The following is a 16,679-nucleotide window of genomic DNA, read 5'->3' on the forward strand; positions in this document are numbered from 1 at the left end:
TTGGACTGGGGACACATTGAGGGCTGGAGCAACCACCCTCTCCCCTTCTGATCTAAACTCTTTAACATCTGATGGATTCCGTCATAATGAGCCCCTCAAGGCAGTTGTTTTGAATTAATCAAGTGAAAGCTGTGAGATATTTCTCAGTGGAGCCCAGTTGTACATTACCACCTATCTTGACGGGTTTGAGGCATTACTGGAGTTGAAAAATTCCCATCACATTTCCATCCCAGACAGTCTGGGTCCAGACTTCTGCAAACGGTCAGAAGCAAAAGCTGTGCCTGTAATCCTATTATAAGGAGATCCATGTCATATTCTTCCAGCACAACAGGAAAAAGTGGGGCAGAAGTTCTGTTCTATTTGCTAAATAAATAGAACCTGAAATTCAAGATATTTAATAGAATACCTGAATAGAACCTATAATTCAAGATATTACACTGTAGAAACTGCAATGTCTCAAATATTTAGAGAAATAAGTGGATGTGGGCTTATGGTGGAATAGTGGGAAAGTCATACAAAAAATTAAGAAGTTGTGGCTAATAAACCCCAATGAAACTCTCAAGTTTTTAGCTAATTTGCCTTATGGCAAATATTTAAATCATTCTCATTATCCTTCAGCTAAAACTGAGGAGATTTCTTGACTGTAGTTTTAGAAAAAAAGGACCCTAATTGAATAGACATGGAAATTACTTTAGAGATTATTGTTTCATAAGAAATGGTCCTTCACTTCATACCATAACAGTCTTTTGACCATCTCCAGTTTTTACATTGTGCAAAAGCTCCACTTGTTCCACTATTTAGAAGAAGCTCTTGGCAATGGTCATGACACCCCCATATATTCTCCTGTTTTAACATGTCCCAGGTGTTAGGACATTTTAAACATTTCTTCTAAGGTACGTAAAACCAAAATTTTTGCTTAGTTTTTAATCTAAGTGTTCCTTTGCTGAATATCTTGGATTTTTCCCCCAGCTGTGTGAGACACTGCAGTACCAGATATAAACAAACTCAGGGCATAAACAGGAATGTCCTCAGCTCCAAGAGTTTTCTTCTTTCTTTGTAGCCAGCTTAGCAAACAAGGAGGAGAATGCAGAGGAGCCCAGCATTTATTAAAATGGATAACCTGCATTAATTTTGCTGGAAGGAGGGTTCTGAGAAAAGGGAAACAAGACTGGAAGTTCAAAAAGAAAAAGGAAGGAAACATGAAACATGCTTGGGCAATTAATTGTGGTTTTAGTGATTAATGAATTCTGAGTCTTGGACTTGGCAAACCTAATGTATGTAATCACATAATGGATGTTAAAAAAACCATAGGGAAAGGTCCAGTTTAGTTATGGGCTTTTTAAAAAGAGTATACTATTAGACAAACTAAACAAAGGATACTGATCAGAATAGGCTCAGATTAGTGTTACTGCTTTCACTTTTGTGAGATTTTTGGTGCAAAGCAGAAAAAAAAGAAGGTTTAAAGAGTATGATGGTGATTATATTGTGATGAGCTTATACAATATGTCATGCAAATTATTTTGTATAATTAAATTAAAAATACTTTCAGTACAAAGGGAAATTTCACCTGACTTTTTAACTCTGTGAGATAAAGGTATTGCTTTTCTTCCCTCTTTTTTTGCTGAAACACATCAGCACTCAGAATCACTCATCTTTCTTTAAAAGGAATTCCTCCAGCAAGTCAATGGGATCCAATATACATTTTCTTTATTGTAATTCATCCTAAATTCAGGGTGAATATCTCAAATACTCCCAATACCCCCCCTTTCCCCCTAAATATCCTCTTTAATATTTTTAACTGTGACTCACATGAGACACTGAAAGCTTGAGTAAGAAGTGCTGAATGAATTCCTCTTTCATTACAAGAATAAAGATAAGTACACAAGAGTACTTCCAGTATTAGGAAAAAAAGATTTCCCCTTTAGCAAGAAGATTTTGGGACATACATTGAGTCAGGCTGCTTCTAGATCACGGCCTATTCTTAGAGGAGGAAATGGTCCTTAAATTAACTCTGACTCAATGAATTTCCCTTCATAATGACAAAATACACTTTATCGAGCTCTTTGCCATGATTTTCACTGCTGTGTGAGAAGAAGGGACTCACATTTTCAGGCACCACGGACAGTGAATTTTTCACAAGCTCCATGGATAAATTGTCCTCCTTCCTCTAAAAAAATTTCTAATTTTTCTGGTGCTGTTCCAAATAAATTATACATCTCTTTAAATATTTTTGCTATGGAAATCTCTTTGGTTTAAAACATTTGTTTCCAAAATTCTCAGTGCTTCTATTAAATCTTGTCCTAAAAGAAACAAAAATGTTTCATTTTTTACATTCTTTTACCGCATTCACTCTTCACTGCCACACCCAAGATACAAGATTTCTTCCTGCTACAGACACCCAGCATTAGTGAACTCAGTCTGAAGATCTTTAACATATTTGTTGAAGAGTTCAAGTTTTAATTAATGCCTTTTGGTAAGCTATGATTTTAAAAACATACTGCTATATGAATTTAGAAATATTAATTCTACACTGAAAATTACTGAAATTCACCCTCTTGGCCAGGTAAAGGGATAAATTGCAGAATAAATCAGAAAAAACCCTTGATCCTGAGGCCATGTTGAATGAAAGCTCAATTAAACCATTTTGCTAGAGCTATAAGAATAAAAATGGAAATCTGCTTACACTCCAAAAACCTGGCTGAGGTGTTTCAACAAAAAATGCTGCAAATTTTTACCAAGAAAAATTAGAACTTACATGTCGACATCGTTTTTCTTCTGGGAAATCAGACTAGACCATCCTATTCATAGGGTAGATCACATTCAGCACCAAACTGTACAGAAAGAGAATGATTTAGACAGAGGGCCTGACAGATCACATTCAAAATCACAGCAGTAAGATTTAGGAAAAACAGCCCCCTTATTTCAGAGGACAAATACTGCAAGAAACTTCAGTGCTAAGAAATGCCTTAAAATGAGACATTTATGAGTTTTCTATACAAGTTCTGATGTTTCATTCAGCACAATTACAAGACTTTTCACGTGGTTTTAATAGAAAATGGGGTCATGGAAATTTCTGAGGGTTTTTACAATTGCTGGTATCAGTCTGTTGCCCAAAATGTTAAATCAGTGAGCTTGTGTTAAAGATGATTCACATCTTCAGAGAAAACACTGAATGGGCCAAAGTCATCCTTGGTGCAACTCTAATGTGTTTAATGGAGTTACATGAGGGATTGATTTTTGTTAATCTTGGATCAAACTGTTCAGTTACATTAAATTTTAGCTTAAAAAATAATAAACTGAGAAGGATAACATGAGGCCTTGGGACCCACAGGCCTCATTCCTCACAGACACCATGAGCTCATCTCCAAGGCTGGTTCACAGATACTCAACAAATTGACTTCCACCTCCTCCCTTGGAAATGGGGCTGCAGTGGGACTCTCCTCTGTTTGTTCCTGTTTTCTCAGGGATGAACAACTGGAGGGACTGGTCCCCACTGTGGGGAGGTGATCCAAAACAAACTGGTTTGTTTGGAAAGGCAGCACAGTTATAGCAGGAAGTGGTGGAACAGGACATTAAGATTTCTGAGTGCTCTGGGCTATGCTGGGTGCCCATCAGCTGCTTGCACAGTGTTCAATGGAAACAAACCTTTGCTCTGATGGCAGCAGATGAGAAAGTTCATCTTTTCACCACAGTAAACACTTGGAAAGCAGGCCATGAGAAATAATTCACTTTTAGCTCTGAGGAAGACACATTGCACTTTATAGAAAACAAAGCTTTTCCTCCTGCAGCCACACTCCCAGAAATCCACCCAGTGGGATCAATCAGTTCTTAGATTGTCCTCCCCAGGCTGTTTTGTATGACAAAACAACTTGAAGATGCTCAAAAGCCCTGATCAACACTGGCTACTTGAGGTCCAACATCTCAAACCAAACAGGGGCTGGAACCCAGAGAACCCAGTCCAGGGAAACTTCTTGTTAACTCTCCCCAGGTGGAAATCCCCCTCTGTTCAGAAATGGGAAGATTTGAAGCTGACATCATTTTTTGGTTCCCCTCCTCAGCCTCCACCTAAGGATAGCAGATGTTCAAATGACGTGCTTCAATAATAAAAACTGAAAAGTTGCATACTTTTTAGTCTTCTTTTCAATCTAGACACTGTGAGGATAATTTTAAATGACTGGTTTTATATATTTGTTGCAGAAGAGGAGATAATGAGGGTATTTTGTACAGCAAACCACGCTGCAGCCTTCCACTTACATTCCTGCCAGACTCGTGGCAGGACAAACCCAAAACATTTGCAGCAGCCCTGGCATTTCAGGGTTTCTTTGGGTTGCTTCCCTCACTTAAGTGCAGCAGGGACTTTTTAATCTTTGAGGTTTTTTTTTTTCTCACCATTCACAAGCCCACCCAGGCAGTGTGTAATTCATCCAGACAGGAAATATTCCATTGTGTGGGCCAGAGCACTTGGAAATGATTCACTTGTACCTGAGTTCAAAGCTTCTGGCATAGATCTATGGTACATTCTAGTCTGCAGTCATTCTTGCCTCAGACTTCTGTGTTCCATGCAAATCAGCTGCTAGAGCAAGGCTTATGAAAGCTCAGTGGCTTCGAACTATCCTGGATTTGAAAGTTCATCTGGGATTTATGAAAAGGAAACAGAGAATAAATCTTCTAGGGGCAAAACCCTGCGGGAAAAGGCTGCACTTCATGCAATTGCTAGCCCAGAAGAGAGAGTTTATTTTCCCCCTAGGCTGTAAAGTGATTTGAAGTCCAGTATCTTAACTCACCCCATAATGATGTGTACATAAGATTACACCACTTTCCCAGCAATCTTATTCCTGGTTTGTTTAGTGCTGTTCAGCACAGGTAGAGGAAATAAGATAAACACCACCTTCACTGCTGGTTTGCTGTCTTAGTGCATGCAATGAAGACATCTGTGAGAAATCCACATTATGCCTGGATACAAATAGGGAAATTATTTTCCCACTGCATGGAAACATTGGAGATGACACTATCTCTCCTCTCACCATTTGCATCATGTTCAAAAAAAAAAAGATCCCTTGGAAGTGAAATGTAACAGAAAGGTAAGAACAGTAAAGGGTAAAAATCTGCATCCCTCAGTGACCCAAAACTTGTAATATTACAATTCTCCAAGAAGCAACAAAGGCAAGACTCTCAACCCACAATTTCCCACAATTTTAGTGAATTTCTGAATCACTAAACATATTATTGTTTGGACAGCACCCTCAGCACAGGGTGGGACTGTTGAGATGTCTTGTGCAGGGCCAGGAGCTGGATGATCCTTGTGGGTCCCTTCCAACTCAGGATGTTCTGCAATTCTGTGTATTCAGATGTAATAATTCAAACCAAATATATTAAGTAAAAGTCTACAGTCTTTGGCAGGCTCTGCACCAAAGCATCATCTGCACCAAAGCTTCTTAGCTCTTATCAATTTCCTGAGCTTTCCAGTTTAGAGACCTACCGTCAGCAGCCTGAGCTGATGTACCCCACAGAAAAGCTCTAAACACCTCTTTTTATCCATTCTAGGTGATTCAGAGCATTTCTTTAGCAACTCCAAAAATGTCAGAAGAAAACCCCTGGCAAAACAAGGTGCACACTTTGCAGGACTGAATCATTCCAACCCTTATATGTGGATCATTGAAATTCCGTGAGTTCACTCTAGAGATCACCACCAGGTAGAAGATTAGAACAAGCAAATGGTGCAGAATTGCAGAGGACAAACATGCAGCATCCTTTATCCCTGTTCCAAATTTCCAGCATTATTTTGCAAGGCAGTTTGGAAGGAGCTGAGGTCAAGCTTAAATTGGTCACCCAGAGCAGCTGTGGCTGCCTCTGGATCCCTGGAAGTGTTCAAAGACAGCAGGGATGGGGTTTGGAGCAACCTGGGCTAGTGGAAGGTGACCCTGTCTATGGCAGGAGTGGCACTGTATGAGCTTCAAGGTCCCTCCCAAACAAAGTCATTCTGTGATAATTCTGTGATTATCTGAATGACTCAGAAGACTTGAAGGCAAAAATATGGATCAAACCACGTGCTCGATGAGCAGAGAGCCATGGGATCTGCCAATTCTAAAATTACTTGTTTTACTGTGGGAAAATAAAAAGCACAAACATATTTTCTACTGTTTCTCGAAAAAAACCCCTACATGTGAGGATCAGTAACCCAGCAAACTACAGTTGTCAAAACAGCTGACCAGCATTTTCTAGAAACACATTCAGAAACCAAAATTGCTCTGATTAACAGGAAGTTCTTCATTATAAATTACCTTCAGCACAGTGAGAAATGTTTGTTACCAGCAGAGCCATGTAGTTCTAGAAGGAAAACACAGTGGGAAAATATCTCATATTGACAGCTCCAGGTGCACAAGATGTCAAACACCAGAAAAATTTTCAATAGCCTACTTCCTAAATCACTGCTTCTGCATCAGAATTCTGTATCCTGATTTTGGAAGGTTACCTTCTGTTTTTCTTCCCTGGTCTCTTTATTTTCCCTCCCTTGTTGTCACAGTGTAAAAAATGTGAAACTTTTGACCTACTTCTTTTGTCTAGTAGACTTGAAATTGTGCCTGTTTACTCACAGTGATTGTTGAGATACAACCAGGTAGAAAGGAGCAGCAGAAGTCAGAGGAGAGAAGATGAAGAGCTAAGAAACAAAACTCAGCAATATTTCTTTTTCAAATATTTCCTCTCAGGAATGAGGCTGGGTCAGGGGGATCTTTATTAAGTTTCTGCCTCATCAGGCAACCTCTGGTATGCTTTTGATAAGTAAATATAAACTCTGGGATTTTGCCAAGTGATCTGTACAAGGGGAATCCTAATATTGATGGCTGCTATTTCCTGTTAAAACATAAATAAATCAGCAGAAATCCAGACCTAGTATTTAAGTCATAAATCTCACACCAAAAGCTGAAAACACAATCACTCCATGAGAAAAAGGAAAGTTTGAGCAGAAGGGAAGCACTTTCCCAAGGTCAGAAAGGCAGGAACAGCAAGATGCAGATTTAGAGCTGGGTCACCATTCCCCAGGCTGAGGATGTAGTGGGGCAGGAAGGAGGCTGCACATCTGCACGACACAGCTGACAGTGGTAAAGGGGAAAAAAGGACTCAGGACCTCACCCCCAGGAGCTGGCATTGCAGAGTTTTGCAATGAGGGACTCCTTGAATGGTCTGAAGCCACAGAGAAAGGGTCTAAATGACTCAAATCTAAAGGAATGGTCAGAAACTCTCTTACTTACAGGTGTTGTTCCATAAAAGTGTTTCACCGGTTCAGTGTTTAAAATATTATCAAGGGATTATAAACATCCTACTTTAAAATTATATGTTCAGCAGCTAATTGGTAATCATTAATCTAGACTTTTGTGCTGGTTTTGAAAAATATAATGAGGATAAGTATGTTATCCCAGAAGTTTGTGGGTAGGAAACATAAAGAGAGCATCACAAAAGCTTTTGCTGTCAGTTATCACATAGACTGAGAATTTTCCTTTATTCCATAGTAGCTGGTAAAGTAAATATGGATCTCATGTAGGCTAACATAAAAGTCTGATGGGAAAGTAAAGTTTTTCCTTATGTTTGGAAAAGACTAGTGGATACTAAAAACCAAAATGAAGAACACCTTGTATGGACCTAATTTCCAAAATATGTGAAAAATGGCAAGATCATACAAAAAAACCCCAGTTCATTTTGATGTAACAATTTAATTCCTCTAATAAGCTTAATTACTTATATTTTATCTATTACAGACTAAAGACATGTGAATTTACTGTAAGAAATCCACCTCAATATTTCCTTTTTGCATTCAATTCCTCCTTTGGTTCATTTCTGATGACAAGCAGACTGATGGGAAGGAGAGAAACAAACACAAATAGTCTTTAAAACAGCCTGTTCTGATTATGGGTGTGCTTGTGACTAAGGCCCTTGACTGAAACTCAATTTCTGGATCAGATTTTGGCTCTTGCTTGGAACTGCACAGGTCCCAGAATTTATCTCAATTCCTTGAACTGAAAAATGGGAATAGTTTTAATTTTATGGTGACTTTGTCAGGACAGCTTCACTTATAGCTGAAGGTATCACAGACATCTGGATGAAAAGCAGTATCCCAGGTCTCATCACCATGTGGAATGTGCTTACTATCAGCAATGTTTATGTTCAGTTTTTAAGGAATTGTTCTCAAATTCCTGCAAGTCTTGTGCTGATTACGGACATCCCGTCTTTTATGGAAACTGAAGCAAACTGTGTGTTTTATAGCTTTTAATCAGACAGCAGGCAGCAACAACATGTGGCAATAAGCTAAAGAATCAGAGTTCCTCTGGCAAATATCTGAAATAACCCTGCACTGAGGTTGCCATTTGTAACCAGATGGCAAAGAAAAACAGGAGAAAGACATCCTGTAATGAGTATTACCTCAGCAAAACCACCCTTATCTTCAGCACAGAGCCAGCTGTGTTGCATATAACTGCAGGAGATCTCAGGGCTGAACTCCAGCTCTGGGATTATTGATGTTGGCCTGGGATGGGAAATACACTCCTAATAAATGAAAGCTTCTGTGCTCTTCACAGATCTCTTCACTCTTTTGGAAGCTGATGGTTTGTAGGCATTGTCAGCCACTCAGGCCCACTTCATGTGCTGCACAAAGCAGACTGAAGAGCTCTCACTGTGCTCTCAGATACAAACCTAATTTCACAGAAATTAAATTCCAGGGATAGCAAACAAGCAGTCAGGAGATGAATCAGGTCTAAATTAATACCCTCCAGTGAATGTTATGAATGGGTAGGGAAAACACCATGGTACTTTGCAGGAATTTTATAGGATTGTAAAGCTCCCATGAGTGTCAGATTCTGCTGCCTAGAAAGGTGTCCTAATACACCATCATTTAAGCACAGTAGGTTTGAAACTGGCCAAAACCCTCATAATTTCTCTTCTAATTTTGTGTGTGTACACACAAATAGGTGTGCATGGCTATCTTTCTCCTCTCTCCTCACATTAAGCAGCAGTTCATAGCTGCAGAGGCACTTCCATTTGTGTAGCCACACTGCACATTTCAGTCCAGCACACCTGCAAGTTAACTGCTGCCTGGAAAGCCAGCCCTTGGACTGATTGGAATTTCATTTAAGACAACAATCCTGGAGTGCCCTGGCCTTCTCCTGCCTCTAAAACACACATGCTGAGCTTGAAAAAACAGCTGTAAATGCGCTCAGAGGAAATTGTAGAGCGCTCTTTGCTCCGTGCCCCGCTCCATGGCAGGATGGGAAAGGGCAGGCTGGGAAATTCCTTGGAAAATGCTACCTCATGAGGCTCCTATTAAACCCTACACTGGCCATTCCAAGGCAGGGCCACTGAGGGCCAGAATGGAGAAAAAAAATTCCCAGATTTATTGCAAGGGCCACTGCAGCTCATTCCTGAGATTTGACAGCAAGGGGTCTGTCAGCATCAGAAATGCTTGGTGCCTTTTTTTTTGGTTTTGGCATTAAAGGACTTAGGAATGACAAGTGACACCTGATACCTTTCACAAAGTCTGTGGGATATCCAGGAATTTTCAATCACTTCACCTGGCCAAGAATTTCCAAAATTCTTCCCACAAAACTGGGAGAGAAAGAAACATCATTTAGAGCCTTCACCATAGGCAGGAAGTTCACAAAAATTCACAAACCTCAGCCAGGAATTCACGGATCATTTTTGGTTTAAACTACCGATTCTACATTATTATTTTCTCTTCCTTTTTAAAGAAGCCCTTAAATAGTCTTATTAAGAAATTCAACCATAGAAATATTTCAATACTGAAATAGAAATCTCCTTTCTAAAGATGAAAACCCCCATGTAGAACAGTTCTGTATAGTGTGCAATGTTTTTATACACTGAACAACAGATTTAAATATCTGTACCAGCCCTCTAGCACTCCTGAATAATTTACTTTTCAAAACCATTAAATACGTAAAGTTTTCACTTTCAGTTTCCCATTAAAGTAGCCATAATTTCTTCTATCAAAAACAAAATCACAGTTGTGTTGCCCACTTTTTACTCTACTTTTAAAACGTGCTACAGTGGTTAAGGCAAAAGACATAACATCTTAAAGACATTTAATTTATTCAGGATTTAATGTTATTGGAAGTATTCAACAAAGTATCCCATAAATTTTATGTTTTCTAGAAATCAGCTACTTTTGGAAATTTATATTAGAGAAAATTTAAATACAGAGTTGAAGGGTGCAGCCATGTAAGAGAATACATTTTCTGTAAAAACAAATTTTATGGATTATTTCTTCTAGAGTGCTGCTGTGATAAAATTAACCTAACAGAACACTGGGGGTTTCTACCTTGCCATTAGTATGAATATGTTTTCTCATATAACTCTAAAGCAGATATTGCAGAAAAAATTGAAATATAATCAATACGGACGGCAAAAGAGAAGATTTTGTAGTAAATGAGGGGAATGTGACGTGTGTGGCAGAAAGAAAGATGCACAAGAGGAAGATATATTTTTTTCCTCTAAAGTAAATTTGTTTCTTATTCAGTTTTACTTTTTGCTTTGAAAAGAAATGATCTTAAAGGTTTAGTACATATCATTTATACAGAAGTGCTTTATTTAGTATTTCAAAGCAGAATAGCCTGTAAATCTATTGCTGAGGAAAAAAAGAAAATAAAAAAGAAATATAAATAATATTACTACAAAAGATTTTAAATGGTTTGGTTTGTTGGTTTTTTTCCCAGGAAATATTTCATGCGTATCAACCCCACAGACCAAACCAGAGGGAAAACATAAACCATGTGGAAAGTGCTCCTGGCAACAGATGAGCCCAGCAGAGACATCTCACTGTCATTGGAGGCACTTTTTGTTTTTACAACTACTTTATTTATTTTTCCTCGATAGGAAACTATTTCAAGAGTTATTAGGGGACTTCAGAACTTTATAGGAAATGGTGATCACAGATCTCTGGTACAAATGGGACCATGGGGGTTGTAGCTCGCATCAATTTCATGAGGATTGAGCTGACACTAGAAACGATGGCAGAGATCCTGTGGGAATAAAAACATGGCCTGGCCTCTCCCATAATGTATAAAATCTATAAATTGCCACCAAATTCTGCTTCAAAAGAAGTAGAAGCCTGCACACTTCTATAAAAGACAAGTCATGGAGAAACCAGTTTAACTACAAGCAGTCATTTCCAATTAATTTGTTTAGCACGTGACCTGTGTTTGGCCTCAGACCTGTGGAAAAGTTTGGAGTAAAACATTCAAACCTGAGCCTCCATTGACACAGAACATCTTCTTTATTCCCAAGAAAGATGAAGGAAAGTATCTAATCATCCTTCCAACAAAAAAAAAATTCTGATACCAAATTTGCACTGAAATATATTAAAATGTTTCACAAAAGAACACCAAAAAACCCCTACTTCCCAAACAACATACTTGAAAAGGAATGGGTATAAAAATCAGGAATGTAAAAGCCTTTTTCTTTTCCTTTTCCCAATTTTAAAAGGATTATAATGCTATTTCCTCAATCCCAAAAAAAAAAAAGTGTATTAAATTGACTATTAATGTCTAATTGTCTTAAATCCTGTCAGATGCAAGTGTTTGGATTTGAAACTTTCCAAAAAAAGTACAGAAAAGGATTTTAAAGCTGGCCTGGAGCTAAAAGGAGACTTACATGGCACTGAATATCCACACATCTCTCTAATGAGACTTTTTTACTGCACAATAAATCTAAAAACAGTTTGTATATGCACTGTAATAGCAGTATGACTCAAGAAGCATTAATCAAGTGTTATGGTAGCCTCATTTTAAAGCTCAGTAAAACATTTCTATCACTGTGCTTCACTTCTTACCAAGATCCTTTTAATAGGAAGGGTTTTAGGATGTCACATGCACTGGCTTTCCTTATAAAAATGTCAGGCCTCAGAGTGTACCTACATACCCAGAATTCTTTCCTGTGTTTTGTGCTGTGTGCCAGAGCTGACATCATTCCTGCTGTGTTTGAACAGCTGGTGCTCACCCAACTGCAGCAGTTCAGAGGTGCAGCCTAGGCCAGGACCTCGCTCTTCATTAAGAAATAGGGCATGAGGAAATAGGATGGTTCTCCAAACATCCCTGCCCCTTCCCATGAGGGATTAACTTGTTCAATTAAAAGCTGCCTGCTGTTTTGCCAGTGCACATTTCATCCCACACCTCAGAACTCCAGGGTGATACACAGAGTTTGATTTTCAATGGCTCAAGAATGTGATACTGTTGTTTAACCCAGCAGGTAACTCAGCACTCCAGTGGGAGGGGGGCAGAATATGGAGAAAAATAGCAAAATTTCCTTTTAGAAGAACATCAGGTAGTGCTCACAGAGGGTTTCACCTAGTTAGTCTTTGGTTGTTCTGTCTTTGGGGTTTTTCAGCCTTTCCAGCCCAAATGTGGATTGACTGCATGCTCATTGTCATTGAAGTTTATAACATGGTTATAAACCAAAAAGCAATCATCCTGTCCTCATCCCAATCCTTAAATCCACTTCTCAGTGAGGTGAAAAAGATCAACACTGAGACATCCATTAAGGAAATGTTCCTTGGCTACCAGAGTCACATGTGTTAAGGGAAGAGTCCTGTACTCAGATTTTCATAGACCTGAACCCTAAATCTTCAGAAGCCCCGGAGAACCAACATTTTCTGCTAAAATAGCTTTGCTTTAAATGTGTTTGTTTTAGCTGCATTTTGTCAAAGGACATGCATATTTATAAGGTTGTATTCTGCTCAGTTCAAAGCGGATCAGCAGAGCAGGGGCCTGAAGACAAACCAGAAAAACCTGCAGAGCTGTGCCCTGGGTTGCTGGGTTTCCTGCATGTAAGTGTATGTACCCTTTGTCTTTTCAAATCTCCTTATCCAGTGAAATGAAATACACTCATGGAAACACAAAACACAGCTTCCTTCTACTCCTATTTGATGAAAACGAAGCTCAAGAAACCCAGATGAAGCAAAGGACCTTGCAATGGTGTTGTAGGGAATGAATTAAAATGAAAAGCATGGTGCAGATGAAGTATGCAATTCATTTTCAGCTCATAAATCCTGATTTTAAAGTGAAAAGGATACACAGAGGATGTATAAAAATTTAGTGGCTACAGTCCTTCGAGTGTCAAAAACATGTGCTTACATAAGAACACACACTTTTGGGGAAAAAATGTGAAGCCATTAAGTGGTAAGATGTTAGTAAATCAGCTTTGGGTCAACTCAGCCCCATTGTGCACCTGCACATGCATTTCACTGTCTGCCACACCACTCACTAAATCAATCCATGATTTACTGAATGAAGGAGCTCACGGCAAGGAGTGAGTCACAATATTTATTTGAATTTCATTGACCCCTGGTGGGAATGAGGAAAGGGGTGGCACTGTCCAGTTCTGTGAGTGCAGTGTTTTCTTGTCCCATGCCAAGAAACTTTATTTTTACTGGGACAACTTCTGAGTTGGAGACATAAATAGCAAAATCAGTATTCCTGCTGGCCACCTCCTCAAGTGAGCACTGGAGGGAGAGGAAGGAGATTTAGCTCAGCCTTGGCCGTCACCAGGCAACAAAAGAATAAACACAAGGACACAGGGCCAATGCAGAATGAAATTATGTGGTTTGTGTCTTTAAATTCTGTATTGATTACTCTGCATACAAGCATATATAATAAATAAATTTGTTGCATATGAGACTGTGTGTAAAATGCAGTGAAGGTTTGTATTTTTATATATGTTTTAACATCATAGAAGATGATTAGATACAAGAGCAGAGCTAAAGACCAAACCTTAATCCTGTCTTTCCTCTACTACAAACATGACCATGGTGCTGGGAATCCATCTCACAGCTCTTCTGCTTGTCAAGAAGAGCTTTTTCTGTTCACAGAACCGCTCCTCTGAGGTCAGCTCTGTAAACCCACTTGGCATGTCCCATCACAGCCTCCACAACTAGAGAGGGACTCCTGTTGCTAGGTTTATTATATTTTTGTTTCTTGTAGATGAGGAAAGCAGCAAATTAAGTGAGTTATAGTAGGAAATGGGATGTATTTATTTTCCTTCATGGCAATCAGCAAAACAAATATGGTGTTAATTACCTCTAAATATTCCTGCATAGCAAAAAAACCCAAAATAAAACATATCTGCTGACTGAGCTCTAACATATCTTGCTGCAATGTTGACTTTTCAATTAGCCCTTAAAAGAGTGAATTAGTTGTTTTTATTTTTGATACATGGCCCATAATAGTTCAGATCCTGTGCTGGCCTGGAAACCAAACTTAATGATCTGCTTAAAATCCTTAATTTTAATTGAAAATCCCTGACCTTGGAACATTTTTCAGGATTTGCAGGGTCTGAATTGCTGCCTGGGTTATTCCAGTTTTAGCACCTGTGTCCATTTGAGCACACAGAGGCCTTTGGGTTGTGTCATGCTGCTGCAATGTTTTGGTAAGTGATGTTGAAAACTTATCAAGATGAATTACTCTTCTTTGGACACATTACCACCAAAATGGCCCAGCATTATGAGCAGCACTGCTGCATGGCCATGTGCAGAACTCTGCTCACTTGACAAATGGGCTTTAATAACCTTAACAAGAATGTAAAACTCCTCACAGCTGGTGCTGAGATGAGATCAGCAGCTAACACAGCTCAGGTGACAACTGGTCCCTGCTCCCTGCAGTAAAACCATCCAGGTTTCTAGGACGAGTGGGATCACAAAAACACAGAATATCCTGAGCTGGAAGGGGCTCACAGATTCAATCGAACCCCTGTCCCTGCAGACACACCCCAATAATCCCACCCTGGGCATCCCTGGGAGCTCCTGAGCTCTGTGCCCATTCCCTGGGGAGCCTGAGCAGTGCCAGCACCTCTGGGGATGAACCTTTCCCTAAATCCAGCCTGACTCTACCCTGGCACAGCTCCAGCTGTTCCCTGGGTGCTGTCCCTGTCCCATAGAGCAGAGATCAGTGCCTGCCCCTCCTCTTCCTCTCACAAGGAAGATGTGGAGTTTTGGGGCTCTTATGTGAGAGCTGTCAGTCAGGTGCTATTCTCCTGTGCACTGCAGGATCTATCAGCAAGACTAAAGATCATGAAGAGAACTTCATTTGGCCTACTTCCGGTTTCTTAGTTTTTATGTTTGGTTTTTGTTCCGTTTTCTGTTGTTGTTTTTTTTTTGTTTATTTTCAGATTCTAAAGTTCTTCATATAGTGTTACAAAACAATTCCTGTTGTGTTCCAGTGTGTGCTGCAAGTTTGGCAATCTGGAGGTTGGTTCTGTCCACTCGTGCAGCTGGAATGACAGGCCCTAGTCCTGAGCCACTGATGTTATCAGAGTTAATAATCACAAGATTATATTTCTCTCCTGCAACTGATCACAGTCAGATTTGCAAGTTTGCTGTTAGAGGTTCCTTTTCTCAATTCTTTCTGTGCAGTATTTTCTAGCAGTTTTGAAGTTTTAACTTTTAATTTTTTTAAGAGACATTTCTGACTGCTAAATGAAAGTGTGGTGATTGCAAGTTGGTCTCATCCTTGCCCCATGTATTGATGTTATGAATCATGTGAGGGATGTCTATTGCCATTAACTCACAGCTAAACATGCTTTCTTTCAGCATTTAATATAAGAAGCTCATATGGACTCTTGCAACAATTATTCAAATTCTTAATAAAAATTGGACTCAGAAACCACAGTAACAAAAAACCACCCTAAAACATACAAGCAAAGAATGAAAGGTCATTAATGATTTCTTCATTGCAATCTCTGTTCCACAACAGTTCAACTGCTGTCAGAGAAGGGAATGATGTCTGGAAGTTTCCTGTTCTGAATCAGGTCACAGCAACTGGAAGCCAAACTACACTTGCTGGGAACACCCTTCCAGACAGGAAGGATCTTGGCTAATGAATGCATCTGGGAGATATGGGTCTAATAAACTTGGCACATGTTTGCTCTATCATGAAAAAAAAATAGCAGGAGTAGGGATCTGGAAAAGTGTAGTTAGGAAAAGCCTGTCAGTGCTATGCACTTAACAAGGTTTTATGACTGTTACCACATTTTCTCTCCTCTATGGAACTGAATCTTATGACACATTCCTCAAATAAACGTGTTTTACTTGGGAAAGAAGTGAAAATTCAGGATTTAGTCACCAAAACAGATCTAGACTTTGATATCTGGATGCAACTATCTGCAAAACTTTGTTGCTATGATCAATGTTTGAAGGTGCAACTTAGAAACCAACCTGTCAGAAATTATTATTAATATTAAGCCACAGGATGTAACACAGAATGAGAATGACAGAACTATTTAGGGAATCAATCACACACAGAGCAGAAAATACAAACTGGACCCATAGACTTTCTTACCAACGCATCCTGCACTAATCTTTCTTACAGAACATTGAATATCAAATCCATGAATGAGGAAAGAAGGGTTGAGACAGTAACAGTTCTTTGTCGGGCTTCACAATCTCACTGTATGCCCAGAGTTGTGGGCTTGTGTTGTACAGAATTGCACTGCTAGAGACCAGTTCTTTCTTTTTCAAGCTGCTTTTCCATGGATGTATTTTTTTAGAGCCATGGATGATCCCTAGGATGATTCTATAATTCTACAGCAAGCAAAGAGAGGGAGAGGACCTCATTTGAGCTGACCAAGCTGAGGAAAAACATCCTCACAAAAGAGCATCAGCTTCACAGTGACCATCATAAAGTGAA

Source organism: Ammospiza caudacuta, chromosome 2 (genome assembly GCF_027887145.1).
Source record: "Ammospiza caudacuta isolate bAmmCau1 chromosome 2, bAmmCau1.pri, whole genome shotgun sequence".
Lineage (NCBI taxonomy): Eukaryota > Metazoa > Chordata > Aves > Passeriformes > Passerellidae > Ammospiza > Ammospiza caudacuta.